Genomic DNA, 19,122 nt, shown 5'->3' on the forward strand with positions numbered 1-19,122 from the left:
GGCTGCGCACTCATCCAGCTAATTGCTATCCGTCTCTTGGCCAACACTAACCCCAGCTGCAAGAATTACCTCGTAAGCTTATTGCCCTTCAGCCTTGGTATAAGTCCCAAGAGCACCTGGTGGTGAGAGTGCTGAATCGACCACCCCATGACATGTTTCAAGTGGACCAAAACTGCCTCCCAGAATGGGGTCACCCTTGGGCAGTCCCAGGTCATATGTAGGAACTTAACATATGCTGAGCCCCACCTGGGGCAATGTGAGGGCCTATCCGGGTTGATTTTATGAAATGTGGGTGGTGTTAGATATAATTGATGCACTATATTATATTGAGTAAGCCTAAATCTTGCATTCAAGTTGATCTGTTTAACCTCGGCGTGTACCCTTCCCCATTCTGCCTCGGTCAGGGGCTCTTCAAGTAGGTCATCCCACCACCCTGCACCAGTAATGGGTCCACAGATAGGTCCTCCCTCAACGCCTTGTATATACGTGACACCAATCTGCGGGCTCCGGCCATCGTGACGAGGGTCCTAAGAGTGGCAGCTATGGGTAGCTCCTTGGGGAATGATGGCCATATCTCCCTCGCAGTCGCTGAGATCTTGGCATACTGGAGGTATTGACCTCAACCGAGATCAAACGCCTGCACGGCCTCTTCTCTGGTGAGGAAACATCGATCCAAATCCAATTCTCCCATAGCGGCACGGCCTCCCACCATCCACCGAGAGGTGGACATGTTGTGGCTTATGTTTTTAAACGGTAACACTGCCCAAAGTGGGGCACATTCCCATACAGTGGCCACCTGTCTATTAATGTAAGGGAGGTGTGCTGGCGCTTGTGATCCCATCATAAGGAGGTCCGGGAGAGGGGTCTCCCCATATGTACCCTCCAGCAGACACTTCTCCCAGTTGTCGCTTTCGTCTAGCCACTGTGTCTCGTGCTGTAGTTGTGTCGCCATATAATAGTGTGTAAATCTGGGTATCTCCAGCCGTCCATGCTCCCATGTTCTCTGTAAAGTGTGTAACTTCACTTTTCTCCTTTTGGATCCCCACAAGAGGTCAACCAGCAGACGATCCAAGCGTTTAACACCATCGATGCTCATGACGAGCTCAGCTCGTCATGAGGTACACCTCTCGTACACTCATGACGAGCTGAGCTCGTCATGAACAATGGGATTTTAAAAAATTCAGCACCGACGATGAATTTCCTAAGCACTGATGTGGTTAAAATACACCCATGGGATACGATAGAGAGAGTTCTGCACGGTATATAGGCATCTCGGGAGGACCACCATTTTAATCAGGGCAATCCGTCCCATCAGTGACAGTGGAAGGTCTTGCCAGAACCGAATGGAGTTTTGTATCCCCTCTATGCATCTTCCCACGTTGTGGTGATGGTATGTTTCCTGTGTGTGTACCAGCTGGACCCCATGGCAGCGGACCGAGTCAATGACCCAGCTTATTCCCACCGTTGGCAGAGCATCAATGTCCGCTTCTCGTAGGGTTCCCATGGGGAATAGTTTAGACTTCCCCGGGTTAAGACAGAGTCCAGAGATCATACCGAAACTGGTACTTTCCCGAAGAAGCTCCGGGACTGCTGTTTCAGGGTGTCTAAGATATACAATTGTGTCATCGGCATACATAGAAACAACTTGCACTGACGCTCCTAGTCGGATGCCCCAGCTCTCCATTCGCTGTCTAAGGGTAATCGCTAGCAGCTCCATTACCAAAGTGAAAAGGAGCGGCGACAGTGGGCAGCCCTGGCATGTACCCCACTGGAGCTCCAGCGCATCTGACACCTGGTTTCAGAGGGCTTTAGGGTTACAATACAGCAGCCTTAACCATCACATATGGTCATCTCCCACTCTCATCCGATTGGGAACCCTCCACAAATACTCCCACTCAATAGTATCAAAAGCCTGCCTAACATCCAGAAGGCACAGCATCCAGTCCAATTGCTCTAAATCCGGCGCATGCCATAGGTGTGCAAGTCTACGTAGGTTGTGGGTGGTATTGCGAGTGGGAATAAACCCAGACTGATCGGGATGCACCAGCCGGGTCATATACAGCAACATTCTGGCCGCTAGCACACCGCTCAGCACCTTCAAGTCAATATATAAGAGGGATCTGGGCCTGTATGAGCCCGTGGAGTGCGGACCCCTGTCCGGTTTAAGGATCATGGAGACCAGCACCTCCATCATAGATTAGGAAGGGCCTCTCTTTCTTGGGCCTCTGTGTACACTTCAAGAAGGCAATCCCCCAACTAAACGGCAAAAGTCTTTTAGAACTCAGCCGGAAGACTGTCGCTCCCAGGACAGTTCCCATTTTCAGGTGTGAGATCTGTGCCAGCAGCTCCTCCTTAGTAGAGTGCACCCCCAGGGCCTCCGCCTCACCCTCACTAAGTGTGGGGAACTCTATACCTGCAAAAAAGTCTTGGAACGTAAGAGGTTCATCCCGGAGTACCGATGAACAAGTGTGTGTCAGGTGTGTCGAGAATGTTTGGATAATCGCCTCCTGCGTATGTAGCAACACTCCGTTACTGTCCCGAAGCTGTATAACCGTAGCATGTTCCATCTCTGTCCTAATTAGTCAAGGTAGTAGTGCTCCGGACCTGTCTCCCTCCGCTTGTAATCTCTGCCTATACGTGGTGTATCTGTATTTCTCTAGGAGGGACTAGGTGTTGAGCAGCTCTCCTTGAACCCTCCCCCACTTCTCTCTATTGTCCAGGGTTAGATGTAACATATCATCAAAGGTCCTCAGACACTTTTCTAAAAAGTCTATGTCTGCTACCAGTTGCCAATGTACTCCATAGGCCGTCTTCATACAGACCCCTCTAATAACAACCTTCCTGGCCTCTCATTCCATAGATCTCATATCAGTGGACCTCCAATAATCCTCGAAACAATATTGGAGAGCCTCTCTCACCTTTCGTACAAAGGGGGGTTCCAACAGGGCCTCAGCCCGAAGGCACCACATAGGAATAGGTGGTATGCCCGGCCCGGATATCAGGGTCAACAGTAAGGGCGCGTGGTCTGACAGATATCACGGCAAGTAGGCAAGAGCCGTTGTCGTGGCTATCAGGCCATCCATGAGACAGCAGTTATCAATCCTTGAGAAGGTGTTAGCTGCCGGAGTAAAACAAGAGAACTCTCGTTTACCAGGGTTGCGTAGTCTCCATATGTCACAGAGCTGCAAACCCTGGAGTATGCACTGAAGGGAGTCCAACATCCAGGGTTTATTTTTTTTTCTGGGAGGCTCCCAATCCAAGGACCCATCATGTACACAGTTAAAGTCGCCCATTAGAAGTATCTCAGCCCCATGAATGGTGTCGCGGCCTTCAGCACCTCCAGGTAAAAATCGGGGCAGTCTATGTTAGGTGCATACACATTTATAATACAGAATTCTTTACCTTCCCACCTCCCAAACAGTATAACACAACACCCTTCGGAATCTAAAACATGATGGAGATGCTGAAACGGGAACCCCGGTGCCACCCACACCAGCGCCCCACGTGCAAAGCCAGAGTAGGATGTGGCATATATCTGCCCTCTCCATCGCTTGTGTAGACTTTTAATGGTGTCTCCCCATATGTGCGTCTCCTGGAGGCCAGCAACTGCAACTCCATATCACTTGAGGAAAGCATGCACTCTGCGTCGCTTGACTATATTCATCAGCCCACGGACATTCCAACTAAGGAACTTCAATACTTGTGTCGTCATGGCAGGGCGATAGTGTGGTCGGGGTGCACTACGCTGTCTGCCCCGGATTTCATCCCCCCTCAATCTGCCTCGATGTAATGTGGCATAATTCTGTGTGACCCTGTGGATCCCTAAACAACAAATCAAACGTAGAAAAATAAGAACTTGAAGAACCCATCCCCCGCCCCCGGGCAGCCATATGAATAAGCAAATACATTTCCATATAAGCCATCATACATACCGTCCTCAGACCTCCCTCCCCCTTTTACCTAAAACAGGCAATGCTGTGCAAGAGAGTTGGTTACCCCGGGAGCGAGATTGTTCTCAAGCTTCCCCGGCGAACCGAGTCTCTGTTGGGGGCACTGCTGCTCCACCGGCAGCCCCTATCCATTATATCTTCAACAGTTGGCCAGACCTTCGACTCGCATACTTTCCCGACCAGAGGAAATATCCCCAGATCGTGGAAGAGGAGGGCGAACCCCCATGGTACAACAATCTCGGGACCAATGCCCTGTATTCTCACTATGCCACGGTCCGATCACTCCCTCCCCAGGAGAGAACGGGTCTTGCTCATATGCCTCAGCTCAGTTCAGGCTCCCACTAATTTAGCTCAACAAAACATCGAATATGTTACAGTTCAAGGAGATCATTCTCTCCCTCCACTGGATCTGCTCGTCCTGGGTATCAGTTCTGGAGTCGCCTCCACAGAGTCCGGAACCATCTCTGTATCTGTGGCCTGCAGGGTGCCATCCCACTGTACAGTGATCCAGGCCAGACTCATTGTTCTCTCTTTGGGCTTCTGCTTCTGAAGCTGTTGCCAACTCCTCACAGGTGATCTTGGGTTGGTCGAGTCTACGGTTCCCGTTAAGGAGACCAGTTGTCTTCCTTCCAGAGCTTTAGTGTCCAACCAGTCTCTCGCCTCCTCCACCGAGAAAAAGAACAGAACCCGTCCCTCGCTTTCCACACGCAGTTTCGCTGGGAACATTAGACTGTACTTTAAAATCAGATCTCTTAGTCATCGCTTGACGATAATGAAGGTCTTCCTCTGCTCTTGAACCCTTTGTGTTTAGTCAGGATAGATCGCGATGGAGTGACCCTCAAAGAAGAAACGCCGTCCGCCACGGCAAAGTTGAAGCAGGAGATCTAAGTCTCTATAGTTAAACAATGTAGCTATAATGGCTCAAGGAGGGGCTCCAGGTCTCGGGGGGGGCACAAACTCTCGATGTGCCCGTTCCATACTGAAGAATTTTGACAGCTGCGTAGGCGCCATTTCATGGGTGATCCAGTGCTCTAGAAAGAGATCTGTGGTATCCCCTTCCGCCCCCTCTGGAAATCCCACAAATCTCAGGTTTCCTCTTCGTGAGCGGCCTTCGGCGTCCTCGGCTCAGTCGTTGAGCTTAAGCACCTGCCTCTTGAGCTCCACCACAGTGGCGCAAATTTCTTAAACTCACTCTTCAGGGTCTCAGAGTCCTGTTCTGTGATCAACACTCTGTCTGAGACCTTCCGCAAGTCATACTGCAGCAGATTGACGTTGATGGCTACGGCGTTGATTTTTTGGATCATGTCGTCTCTCGTCGCCTGTACCACCCGAATCATGTCCGTGAGGGTCAGAGACTCCTCTTCTGCCCCCCGATGCCTTTTTCTCCGGTACCCTGCCAGTGCTGCGATCTTCCTGGTCTTGGGGGATAGGGTGGGCAAAATTCTGAATTTTGTTGGCTTGGGACTTTGGTGGTTTATCCTTGCCCATTGCGCCTAACCACCTGGCAGCTATGGCTTCTGTCGCCAAGGAGCATTGACCGCTTTCCATCGTGGCCACAAAAGTCCAGGATGAGTATCTAAGACTGTAGGGGGTGCACACTAGAGAAATTAGCTCCAAATGACAAAGTACAATCAAGCCCCCAGGTCCATGCTCAAAGCAAGGTGCCCTCCAGCACAGGGGCATATTATGGCAGTAAATTCGCCGCTCCTGACAGGCGGCCCAGCTGCGTCTCAGCCACCCACCTTCTTCAATCAGGACCCTGGGCTGCTGCGCAGCAGAGTGCCCAGAGGTCCGATCAGCCGTCAGCTACCGGCCAGAGGCAGCACTCGAGTCGCCTCGCACGTCTGAGGTCGCCTGCCAATGTGGAGTCGATGGTTGAATTCCTGTTTCCTCTGATGCCGGAAGCTCGCAGATGTGACTGTCAAGTCTCAGCGTCGGAGCTCGCACAACATGGCAGCTGCGATTTCACTCAGCCTGATTGCTCGGTCCAGGATCCTCATCTTGGGGCTCAAAACTCCTCTTAGGTATTGCCGAAGGTCCTCCAGCAGATGCGACCACCCCTTAATGGCTCAGCAAAGCCAGGGTTTCGCAGGATTTCACCATGGACAGGAGCCGCCGACCAGAGCTCTCTAGAAACATGTATACGTGGCCATGCTTGCAAGCCACGCCCCCAAGTTGAAACACCTTGTGTGAATGATACCTTTTGTTAGTCAGGTTTCCTAGCCAAAAGCACTTTCCGTGCATAGGTGGCTGTCTATTAACTTTATTAGGCTAAAACCCATTTGGCCAGCTACATCAAATGCTGGTTTAGGGCAGCCTCGCTGCATCTAATCACATGTCTATAATGTTTTGGTAGACTTCATGCAAGGGGCGCTCGGACCTGCGGCCAGAGGAAAGTGAATGGAGGAGTCAGAAACCAGATGGGGGTGTAAGAGGGGGGCAAGGAGCAGTAGAAGGCTGGGTATGAGAAGAAATGTAAATTAATAAATCTCCCTGATACTCTCAGTTCCGGCGTCCGTGCCATCTATGCTGCCTGATGGACATGACATCTGGCCACGAACGTGGTTGCTGGAACCCTTCTTGCTGATCGATGTACTTGTGAAGACGACGGAGTGGAGTCGGGAGCCCACCCTAGTGCATGTCCACTCCAGGACCAGCCAGATTACTGAGACACGACCTCTGGAGCCCACCCCGGTTGCGCAGATTTGCCCCTGCAGTAAGCGGTCCTTGCAGCGACGCGCCTTCAGGAGCCCATCCTGGGCGTGTGCCCTTTCCTTCCGCATGGTGACTGTCTGAGACCCTGAAAGCTGGACCCAGGCCCTTTTACTAGCTGTCTGCTCCTGCTTTGCTGACTGGTGAGTGCAACTATGTGTGCCCACTGTGTAGCCCCGTATGCCTCCTGCCCTGCCGAGCCTCTGCACAAGAAAAGTGACTTACGAGCTATATGGAACTTAGATCCATTACAGGGACACCACAAATGCGGAACTTGCATAGCATGCGCAAGCACTATCAAAGGAACCACATTTGAACATAATAACACAAAATGGAGTCATAAAGAATTTATGAACTGTAAAAGCAAAAACATTATCTATGTAATAATTTGCCCGTGTGACAAAATTTATATCGGAAAAACTAAACAACAAATTTCCCAAAGACTGGCACAACATCGTTCCAGAATAAAACAAAAAGTATTGATTGCACCAATGGTACAACACTTCCTTGACCTGAACCACTCAGAAAAGGATTTAAAGTGGTCGGTTCTCTCAGCAATAAAATCACCATTAAGGGGAGGCAATGTGGAAACTCTTCTACTTAGAAGAGAAGCATACCTAATCACGAAGTTTGACTGCGTGTCCTTAGGACTCAATGAACAAATAGAAGGCTAAAAGTAAGTTGCGTCCTCTGTACAAGACTCAAACAATCGATATTAGTCAGGACTACATAGCCCACAATTCCTAAATCACATGACATGAGTATAAGTAAGGAAGTCATGTGACAAATACCACCTAGTAAACCGCCGAACACGGAACAAGGCAGAAACTTAAAGAACTAAGATGGAATTCTAAAGGTAAGAGACGACACATAGGGAATACCCAATTATTTTCAGTAAAATATCCCTCTAACATCGACCATTTCGCCCTTGCAGTAAACGCGACTATTCATTAGTAGCAACAACACAGACGCCGTCACACTCAAGAAAGCAGCGGCGAGTCTGCGGGCTGTAACCCAAAGTAAGTAAACATCACGAAGGTTAAAACGCGAATGCTGTAAAAAGTCCAAACGCTCGAATTGTAGTATTGTTTAAAACCTTTTTTCACATAGACCCTGCCGCCGCCGTCCGCACAAAATTTGACTTAAGAATGAAAAGACTCGAAATTCGGCCATCACATTCAAGAAATTAGGTAAATGCAAGTCCTTACTCTTATTCGAAAAGAGATTGACAATACCAGCATACATGTTGCATACAAACAGGCACTAGATAAAAAGGTTGCCCTTTACCTCTGCAGAACGAGTTGTCTGTAAGAAGTTGTGAACCAGACAGACTTGGATTCCGTTCACCGCAAAGGTAATAATGAACGAAATAGACTAAAGGCATTTCCCCAATAAAAGAGAGAGGTTCCTTGTCTCAAACATGTCCTATATTGTTTTCACTTAGGTACCCACTAACAAAAGCCCTGAAGAAGAGCCTGATGAACTACGCACAGGCTTGGAAACGCGTCGGCTTACCTTTGGCTCTCCCTTGTCCACTCCAGTTGACGATTTGCTTTAGCGCAAAGGGTGTAAAATAAGAAGTGACTTTCTTTAGTCAATAACTTGTTTAAAAAAAACTTTTTCCCTTGTTATACCAGACCGTAAACATTCTAAAGACACTTGACAACAGGTCTGGAGACAAAACCCGTTAGGAGGGTACAATCTGCACATTGTTGAATGTAATGTCATTTTTGTGAAATGTAATGTTTTTGTATTGTAAGTATCACAAAGGTTCATTTGTTTAGTGTTAAATGTATAAATGTTGTATATATTGAATATCATGCTGTGTATGACGAAGCAAGTCCTCGGACTATGATAAATACATTTTCAAATGAAGCAATTGTAAATTTTGAATACAAAACCAAAAACACCCATTGATTAAACACAATAGGGTGAAAAATCTGCCTTAAATAAAATTATTAGAAAAACAACACACCTGCCTATGCTGAGCAGCTATTTTCTAAACAACAATTGTTGAAATGTGCATGAAAAATAAGCATGAACACTTGCTTTAGGAATTGCAACGTTTGTTTTAATTCTTTAAAGACTATTTTGCTTTTTAGTCTCTTTGTTTTTTAGGGCATGAGAATACAAAAATTATGAAGAGAAATATTATACATTTATATACAAACAAAACAAACTTTGGTATGTACATAATTCAACCAAACTCGCACTCAACACATTCTTGGCCATCCAGTCATACAAAAACACATTCATACTGGTCCCATTGTCATAACACAGTTGTGTAAATACAAAGAAAATATAATTTGCTGATTTAAAACGTTAATCAAACTTTTTCACAGTTCTTTGGAAAAGATGATCTTTCAATTGAATGACATATTCATATAGAAAAGAATGACACGGGACCGGGTCAGGTCGACGCGTTTCGAACCCTATCGTTCCAAGGGTTCTCTTCAGGACCACAGTTTTACTCAACAAGTGGGTCAAGGCTCCACAAAAAGAAAAGGGAGACAGATGTATTCCCAGCGAAGGGGGAGCGAAGAGGTGCTTAAAAGCCGCGCGTGTCTGCTCAAAAGATGCTTCCCAAACGGGTTGCGCTCGGTCCGTGGGGTTTTGGATCCGGCGTCCCGTGATTTGGTATTCCAGAAGTCAAAAAGGTATTCAAAGTCCTCGCTCCTCACCCTGCAGTCACTGGCAGGTGACGCGCCAAAAATGTACGTCACACGTCTGTGATGTTCCAAAACAAATCTCCATCGCTAAAACCAGATCGGCAACTCTGCCGAGCGTCTAGCACATGTTGTTTACATTTCACCTTGACAACGTTGTGCTAGCGTGGCATTGGATAATCTGTCCGGAGGCGTAGCCATTCATATCGCCTGGAACATCACAGAAGCGTGACGTACATTTTTGGCGCGTCACGTGATCATTCTAACCAATCGGAGTAAGTTTGATAAAACCTAGGCTAAACAATCCGCCGGTACCTCCCCAGACGGCACAGACGCCACGTAGGAGTACCGACGGATAGGTAAGCGTTGTTGGTGCCTGTGTGTTAAAATAATGCGATCATAGCACACAATCCTCTTTAGAGCAATCCTGTTTTAGTTTTAAATCTGGCGCGCATCGTTACTTCACCGCGAGGCATGCGATACGTAACGACTAGAAAAGAAATAGCCTCGTGAGTGGGGCTTTTTAGGACTCTAAGTTCGACAAGCTCCTCAAATTTAAGCATAACGATCTCAGACCATGAGCTCTTCGGGAGGATATTTGTACACCAATGTGTGCTTTCAACATTATAATGACAGCGGTTGATTTATATCCATGAACCCTTTATCCAGTCGTTTAAAGCAGATATAACATCTGAGATACCGCCCCTCTTGTTTTGCTAGAATGTGTGCACGCCTTAGTTACATACTGAGGACAGTAGTTTACAGCTGCAATAGATCTGTTACTGGCACTTCTTGGTGGGTGATTCTAGATTTTGGATTTATTCACCTTTACAGAGCGGTGCTTCACCAATGTCCTGAGCCGCAGCCAGGTGGGGTGAGGTCTGTACTTCTCACTAACCAGGTAAGAACTAATGTGTGAAACTTGAAAAGTTTCAATTTCCACAATAAACGTTATACACTAGTTCATACAGTGTGTTTGTTCGTATTCTTAAGATATGAACCACACCCATGTTGATAATTACAACAGGTGATAAGAAGGTTTATTTTGGGCAGGTGTTAAGGGATATGCTCATGCCATGCATTTTTATTTCAGTCCATCATTGACTGTGTGAGAAGACTTGGAACAAGCACACCTAGAGGTCCAGGTGACATTTAAATACTAATGTTGTTCCAATACTATTTTTCTCTCACTTTTAAACACTTTTGTCACATTTGGTTTTTTTTTCTGTTTGCAGTAGCGATATATCTTAGGTCCTGAAGAAAGCAAGGCTACTGGCCGCATTTGCTGAAACATGTCGACCACGTTCCATCACTAGACAGTTTATAAGTTTTCCCTGTCTTGGCTATTTTTAACATTGGTGTTAGGAGCTATACCCTATCAAAATTATTTTGTTGCTCCTTAAACCAATGTCATTCACTCTCTTTACTTTCTTGGTATCCCTTTGCACTGCACTTCCGCCTTTTTTTACCCCGTCAGTTACTTTACCAACACACCTGTTTCTGACCCTAGTACCAGCATATACTGACTAACAGTAAGGCTAATTTCTTTCTGTTAGAAAAACAAGATCAAGTACAGTGTTGGTCCTCGGAGCCCCAAATGATGAAGGGCGGTTCCGAGTGGTGACTGATGGGTGCCAGAGACCAGACACCTATCTTGACCTGGCACTTCTAATACCATTTTCTTTCCAGTTATATGGCTAGAGGGAGCATTGCACCTTCACTGTCCTCAATACTTGCCTGTCGCACTTTTGACCCTCTGATACTTCTTTGTGGTATATGTCTGTTGGGCGTGTATTTAGAGCAGGTCATTAAAATTGCCCTTGGGTCCCCCTTTAATGTATGTAGTTTAGATCGTGATTTTAGGCCTCTGCGCACTTTTTCACTGTGGTACAGTGTAAAGTGCTTGAGCTCTCTGTGTATGTGTGGTGAGTGACCTGCCCTCCCATAGGAATGAATGGGGAATATGTATGTCCATGGTAGTTCCTGATGTGTGGGGAGTGCAGGGGCGAGTTTGGTATGAGAGAACTCGTGAGACTGAATGCTGCGAAATGGTATATGCGGCATGATTGTGTCTAGTCTAGAAGTGCCACTTTTAGAAGTTGGTATATTTGTGTAATTTGTGTCTGGCGTGTGATTGGCTGGTGAGCCTGGTCCAGGAGTGGCTGGGCCTGCTTGTGGATTGACTGTCTGGTTTGAGGGTGACAGGGGCTGGAGAGCCCAGGAGGTTGTCTGAGTCAGCCCATGGATGAAAGGCAGCATCTGCTGCCAGGGAAGTGGGAGGAGATGGCACCTGATAGTGAAGGGCTGTGCCTGCCTGACCACAATGCTGGCTCCACCTCCCGCAGGGAGGCTGTCACCTCTATCCCTGATACTGACAGGACTTCCCTATAACCAGTTCTAGCTGGTTTTCACACTGCCTGCACAAAGACTTCAAAGACTTTTCCCTGTATAAGAAGGGGTTGTGTCCCCTTCCAAATTGTTCTTGTTTGTGGACTTGAATCTTGCCAGGGGCATGCTGCTGCTTGGTCTCAGGGGAATCCCTGGGCCCTGCCCAGCCCCTGGACACCTGATGGACTTTCCCTGGGGGACCTTTGCCTGTGGTCCCCTGCTACAGACTTCTGGGGACTTTCTCTTGCTTTTGCCAAGGCTTGTTATAGCCTAAAGTGTCTGGAAGGACCTTGCTGCATCCCCCGAAGAACTTTTGTGGACCCTTCTTGCTATAGGGGTCATTTCTAGGGGCCTGTGGGTGCTGCCAGTGCCCCCAGCGTGATGGAAGCGCTTTATTTTGTCCCGTAGCGCTTGAGAGCGCTTTTGGCTGAAATACGAGCGGGTCGCCGTCACACATTTTGCGTGAGGATTTGCAGGTGCCTACCCTGCTTGGCACCCGATTCATGTTGTGTTTTACCTACGGGTGCCACCCCGTTTATTTAATTAATTATCGTGTGCTCACCCCTCATTCTGTCCCCTTCGTGCCACCGCCGCGGCCCGAGCCGTTTGGACAATGGCCGCCGGAGAGCCGCGCTGCGATTGGTGGGCCGCGGGGGCCCGCCCTGGAAGGCCGCGCTCTAATTGGGCCGTTGCCGAGGGCCTGGCTGGGGAGCCGCGTTCTGGTTGGCTGATCCCCGCCGTAGATGCTGCAGCGTCAAGAAGGGCTCGTCCAGGAGCCGCGCTGGGATTGGTCCAGCGCTCGTCTCCTGTCCCGAGAGGTGCCGCCGCTGGAGAAGTCGTCCATACAGCCTGGAAGCGCCGCGGGACTGCCCGTCTGCACAGAGGAGCCCCGGGTGAGTGACGCCCGTAGTGAGGAAGGGCTGGAGGGGCTCTGCGACGCTGATGCTGGTGCCGCTTCGAGGCACTGAGTAAGGGCGGCCCGGATGGCAGTGGGTCGCCCCACCATGGTTACAGAGCCCGCGAGGGGCTCTTGACGGCCCGCATTGCTGTCCGTTATGAAGGGGCATTTGTTCGTCAGAGCCCCGAGAGGCTCAAGGACGTATTTCAGTAGATTTACGAGCCCAGCGAGGCTCAGGGCCCAGATTGTGTTTAGAGCCACGGAGGCTCTAGGGGGCACATTGATATTTAGAGCCCAGTGAGGCTCTTGAGGGCAGTGGTATTTACGAGCCCAGCGAGGCTCAAGGGGCCATTGTTTGCAGAGCCTGAGGGCTCCAACGGCCATATCTAGTTCCAGAGCCGGTGTGGCTCCAACGGGCTGCGCAGTGTGATAGAGAGCCTGTGTGGCTCCAGCAGTGGCCGCAGTATGCGCCTAAGGGCCAGAGAGGGCCCCGTCGCAGTTTGTCTCCAGCTGCCCAGCAATTAGTGGGCAGCTGCACCGTTTAGGCGCAAGATGGAGAGCGAGCCCCTGAGAGGGACAGAGATGGCACAGATGTGCCCGGTGGATGAAGTACAGCCGTCTAAAGCTGAACTCCGACAAAACTGAAGTCCTCATCCTTGGTACCTCCCCCTCCACCTGGGATGACTCTTGGTGGCCAGAGGCCCTTGGAAAAGCACCCATCCCGACGGACCACGCACGGAACTTAGGTGTCATCCTGGACTCCTCACTCTCTATGAACAGACAAGTCAACGCCGTCTCATCTTCTTGCTTCAATATTCTTCGCATGCTCAAAAAAACATTTCGCTGGATCCCCACCGAAACTAGAAAAACGGTCACCCACGCACTGGTCACGAGCCGCCTGGACTACGGAAACACCCTATACGCCGGTACCACCGCAAAACTCCAGAAAAAACTCCAACGCATCCAGAACGCCTCAGCCAGACTCATACTAGACATCCCGCGTAAAGACCACATCTCTGGACACCTGAAAAACCTCCACTGGCTCCCCGTTAACAAGAGGATTACTTTCTGCCTCCTAACCCACGCACACAAAGCACTCTACGAACTTGGACCCGAGTGCCTCAACTCACGACTTTCCTTCTACGCCCCCTCCCGCCACCTACGATCCTCCAACCAAGCCCTTGCAACTGTACCTCGCATCAACAAAACCACCATGGGAGGCAGATCCTTCTCCTACCTGGCAGCTAAAACCTGGAACTCACTTCCCACTCACCTTCGCCTCACTCAGAACCACCTTACATTCAGAAAGAAACTTAAAACCTGGATATTCGACAAGTAATTCCCCACCCTTCCTCAAGCGCCTTGAGACCCTCTGGGTATGTAGCGCGCTATATAAATCACTTGACTTGACTTGACCAGTCACAGCTGCGCAGCACTTAGTGCCAGCTGCAGCGTTTAGGCCCTTGTGAGTGTTCCCAGGTGCCCAGCAAGTAGTGGGCACCTGCTACGTTTAGGCTTGTGCTTGAACTGGCGCTGCATGGCAGCGCGCCCTGACATTTGGGCACAGGGCGTCTTAGCTCCAACAAGGCCAGTTGGCCTAGGGACTGCCACAGGTGGTGGCTTATGTAAGTTTTGCGCAATGTGGTTACCGGCTATGTTTAGGATGGTAATTGCCTACTGTGTGTTTTTGCGCTATTGAGTTGTGTTGGGGCACCTTTGAATGTTTTTATGCATCATGTGTCTTTCTTTCCCTGCGCTGCACCTCTGAATGTTTTAGGCGTCATGTGTCTCCTAGCGCTGCACCTCTGAATGTGTTTGTGATGCATCATGTGCCTTGTTCTTAACACCGCTGAATGTGTAGGTTTATGCATCATGTGTTTCCCTTTACTACTCCTCTGAATGTAAATTTATGCGTCATGGGTAATGTGTTCTTTCCTATACCCCTAAACGCTGTGTGATACTTAGGTGGTTTTCCGTACATCTCTGAATGTTTTTAGGCATCATGTGTTTTCCTTTACTACTCCTCTGAATGTGTTTCATGCATCATGGGTAATGTGTTCTTGCTTATACCCCTAAATGTATTTTATTCTTAGGTGGTTGTTCTTTCCAGTACAGGTGGTACTGTTCCCAGTAGTTACTGGATGTGATTTATAACTGTTATCTTGTGCTATACTTATTCTAATTCTAGAAGTGCTATTTCTGATTCTGACAGTGGCCCACGTGGCCCTGTCTCCTGTAAATAATCCCCTGTGAATATTGCCCGTGTCAGTTGGCACCCTGTATTTTGTGTGATACTATCTGATGTGTTTTTACAATACAAAAGTTATTTTATAATAATCTTGTGTGGAGTTCCTTTTGTGGTGTGCCTAGGATGTTGTTGCTGTTGTGTGCAGGCGCAAATGCTTTACACATTGCCTCCGAGTTTAGCCTTACTGCTCGTGCCAAGCTACCAGGGGGTGAGCAGGGGTTATCTTGGCGTGTGACTCCCTTGCCCTGACTAGAATGGTGGTTTCTGCCTAGCTTTGGCGTCAGCCTTAGCCAACCAGAAATAGCCAGTTCTAACAGGAAATAAATAACAAAAATTGTAAAATTAACACTCAGTGTACCTACTGAATCTGCTACATCCTGGGTTCTTCGTCAATCTCCTCACCAGTTTGGGCCCAATGCTCACAATTCCAGCCTCCTCCAGCCACACTTACAGGTTACCACTACAAATTGCATTGCCAGTGCCAGGTGATTTATTATGTGGACCTCTCACACCACGGCACCTGCTCACATCTTAGCCATCTATTGGTGGCACCTTTTGCTTGCGCACACAGAAACAAAACATGTCCATCTCTTCGACCTCATGACAACGCCACAATTCGCAGAAAAGAGGGGGCCCAGACAAGAATCCCGTACGTAGTCGTCGCAAGTAGGGCACAGACTTTTTATGTTCGGAGTTCCTTTTCTGTACCCGCCGGAACCTCTGGCTCTCACATCTGGTGGAGGTGTGGGTCTTCGCTGGCAGGAATGGCTGGAAGATTTCGAAGACTTCACGAAAGGCTTGCAAGTCTTTGCCCATGATCAACAGCCCACTGCACTACACAATATAGTCGGAAAAGACGTTGGCCAGATCATCATGGAACTGCGAGCTGATGTTGCGTCTTCTTATCCAGATGTGCGTGAGGCACTCAACAGAAAATTCCTTTGTAAACGGAACATTGATTATGAACGCTACACCTTTAATCTGACCTCCCAAGAAAAAGATTAATCCATGGGAGAACTCATTTTGTGCCTCAAACGGCTAGCACACTACTGTGCTTTCAACACCATCATGGCCGAAGACGCTCTTCGCCTACAAATTATCCAAGGATGTCAATCAGAGTCTTTACGAAGACGTCTTCTAAAGAAAAGTTACTCCTTGGATAAAATTGAATAAATGACAAGAGTTAAAGATCAAGCAGAAGAACATGCACAGAAAAATGGAAGCTGGAAAGGTTGAAAAACGTGAACAAGACTTCCGACTTCAATCTCGCCACACGAACAGTCACTCCTCTGCATGTTGATAACCGTCCAGGTCCAAGGATTATCCTCAACGACCAAGTTGTCATCGCAGTCCCAACCGGACTGACAAGAGGCGGGAGCGCCAGCTAAAATGCTATAGCTGTGGACAAGACTTCCCACACACGAGATGTGTCCTGCATTAGGTCAGAAATGTCGGCGATGTGGCAAGGAAAACCACTTTGAGAATGTATGCATAGCAGCACACAAAGACACTCACAGACAGTCGAGGCAATCCAGCTCTCACCATCATGCCAAGGCGGTACGTGATCGCAGAGATACTTCCACCAGCTATCACAATCGAGTCTCTATTCTCAGATCACCTACAGGTCGCAATGCTCAGAATCTCAGGAATCAAGGTCTCTCATGCCCGTATCGCAAGACAGTGAGGAATATGTCTGAATGGTTACAGATCCTGACAGGCTAAAGAAATACCCACAACTACATTTCCAAATGGGCGAGCACCTGACCAAGTTCGTACTCGATAGTGAAGTATCCCTCAATTACATTTCAGTTGCAGAATACAACAAAATGAATCCACAACCTCATCTGCACAAAGCGGCTTTGCAAGTTTACACATGGATGTCGAAAGAACCTCCTCTTTGTCTAGGACAACTTCAGACTTCTCTCAGGTACAAAAATAGAACTATTACAGCTCAAATTCATGTTATTGAGGGGCCCGAAGCAGACTATCTCCTTAGCTTGCCTACAGCTGAATGACTTCAACTGGTGGAAATACTATACTGAGTGGATGATGAACCTGAGATAGTCCACAAGTTCCAAAAATTGTACACAGGGCTTGGAAAATAGCTCATTTTCAAGTTCGTCTGCACATTAATGAACATGTAGCACCCATAGTTCAACATCATAGGAAAATAATTTTTCATCTTCAACAGTCTGTGGAAGAGGAGCTGCAAGACCTTCTCCGGGCAGATATTATTGAGAGAACATCGGGACCTACCCCCAGGGTATCTCCAGTGGTCATAGTACCAAGAAAGGATCAGAAGGCAAAGTTTGACTCTGTGTTGACATGAGAGCACCAAATACTGCCATTGAAAGGAAAAGACATTCTGGACCTGACATCAGTGGCATGATCATGTCATTGAATGGGGCACAAATATTTTCCATGGTGATTCTTAACAAGAGTTAGCACCAGCTTGAACTTCACAAAAGTTTGAGATATATCACTGCTTTCTAGACTCATCAAGGCCTGTTCAGATACAAATGGCTCAGCTTCAGAGGTTTTTCGGCTGCTGAGATCTTCCAAGAGGTGATCAGAAGGGTCATTTATCATATCCCCAACACCCTTAACTACAGTGAGGACAGTCCCATGTTTGGAGCAACTGTATAGGAACACAACAAAGCACTGGATCGGGTATATTATGCCCTCCTGGAAGCAAACCTAACACGCAATAAAGATATATGTGAATTCCACAAATCAAAATTGAAATTTTATGGACACATTTTCTAGGGCACAGGAATGAGACCAGACCCTGAAAAAATCGTAGCGCTGAATGGCACACCTCGAACTCGAGATGCTGGAGATGTTCGATCATTTCAAGGAATAGCCAGATACTGCACATGTTATATCAAGGGGTATGCCAACATCAGCTATCGCCTTAGGAAATTAACTAAACAAGGTCATATATTCAAATGGACAACAAGATGTGATCAAGCATTTCACTCATTCAAACCATCTGTTGAGTCGGCCAACAATCTGGCTTACTTCAATCCTCGTCGAAAGACTGAAATCACAGCGGGTGCCAGCCCTGTGGGACTTGGACCCACATTGGCTCAGTATGATAAGGAAGGTGATCAATGTCACATAGTAGCTTATGCCAGCCCCAGCCTGACTGACATCGAGAGGATGTACTCCCAGCCTGAGAAGGAAAGTCTGGCTGTGGTCTGGGCCTGTGAGCACATTCACATCTCTATCTATGGGAAACACCTTACGCTCATCAGGGACCATCAAGCCTTACCCTGATAACAATATTCAGAAATCCCCAGGCCACAATGCCACCCAGAATAAAACGGATGGGAATTCTTCTTCAAGAATATACATATACACTCATTCACAACCAGGAGAAGCAGCGAATCCAGCTGACTATATGTCGCAACACCCCATGACATCTTCAAGCTCAAACCAGTCTTTAGCAGAGGAGTATATACACTTTGTTGTGGCTAAAGCAAAACCACCTGCGATCCCTCTCAAAGTCATTCTTGAAAACACTGCTATGAATGCCACCCTGCACGGTGTGATACATCGCATCCAAACAAACAGCTAAGACACCTAGAAGCACCAGGACGCAATAGACATGTCGACAGCCATGAACTAACCTCTTTCTGACATGTTAAAGATGAATTGTCCATTGCCAAAGATGGCCTCCTGCTAAGAGATAAAAGGATTGTCATTTCGAAGCAGCTGCATCAAGGAGTCGTCAATTTGGCACACGATGGGCACAGAGGCATTGTAGCTACAAAGAGAGCGTTGCATGAACGGGTCTGGTTCCCTTCTCTTGATCAGATGGGCGAAGTCACACTGAAAGACTGCCCTCAGTGTCAATTAGTTAGTCGAGAAGAGCCACCTTCACATCTACAAATGTCAGAACTGCAGGAGGGCATCTGGCAACATGTTGCAGTATTCTTCTTTGGCCCGTTACAATCAATTAAATACATTCTTGTCATAATGGATGAATACTCCCGTTTCCCAACTGCTCACCTGATATCCTAAACCAAAAGAAGCCACCACTATTCCACGGTTGGATGAAGTCTTCGCAGCGTGGGGAACACCTAAAGTAGTTAAGACAGACAATGGCCCTCCATTCAACGGACAGGAATTTGCCAAATTTGCTAACTATCTCAATTTTCGACATTGGAAGAGCACTCCTATGTGGCCACAGGCCAATGGGATGGTAGGGAGATTTATGGCCACTCTGAAGACGGGTATACATCAAGCTGAACTTTC

The sequence above is a fragment of the Lissotriton vulgaris genome, chromosome 5 (assembly GCF_964263255.1).
Source record: "Lissotriton vulgaris chromosome 5, aLisVul1.2, whole genome shotgun sequence".
Classification (NCBI taxonomy): Eukaryota; Metazoa; Chordata; class Amphibia; order Caudata; family Salamandridae; genus Lissotriton; species Lissotriton vulgaris.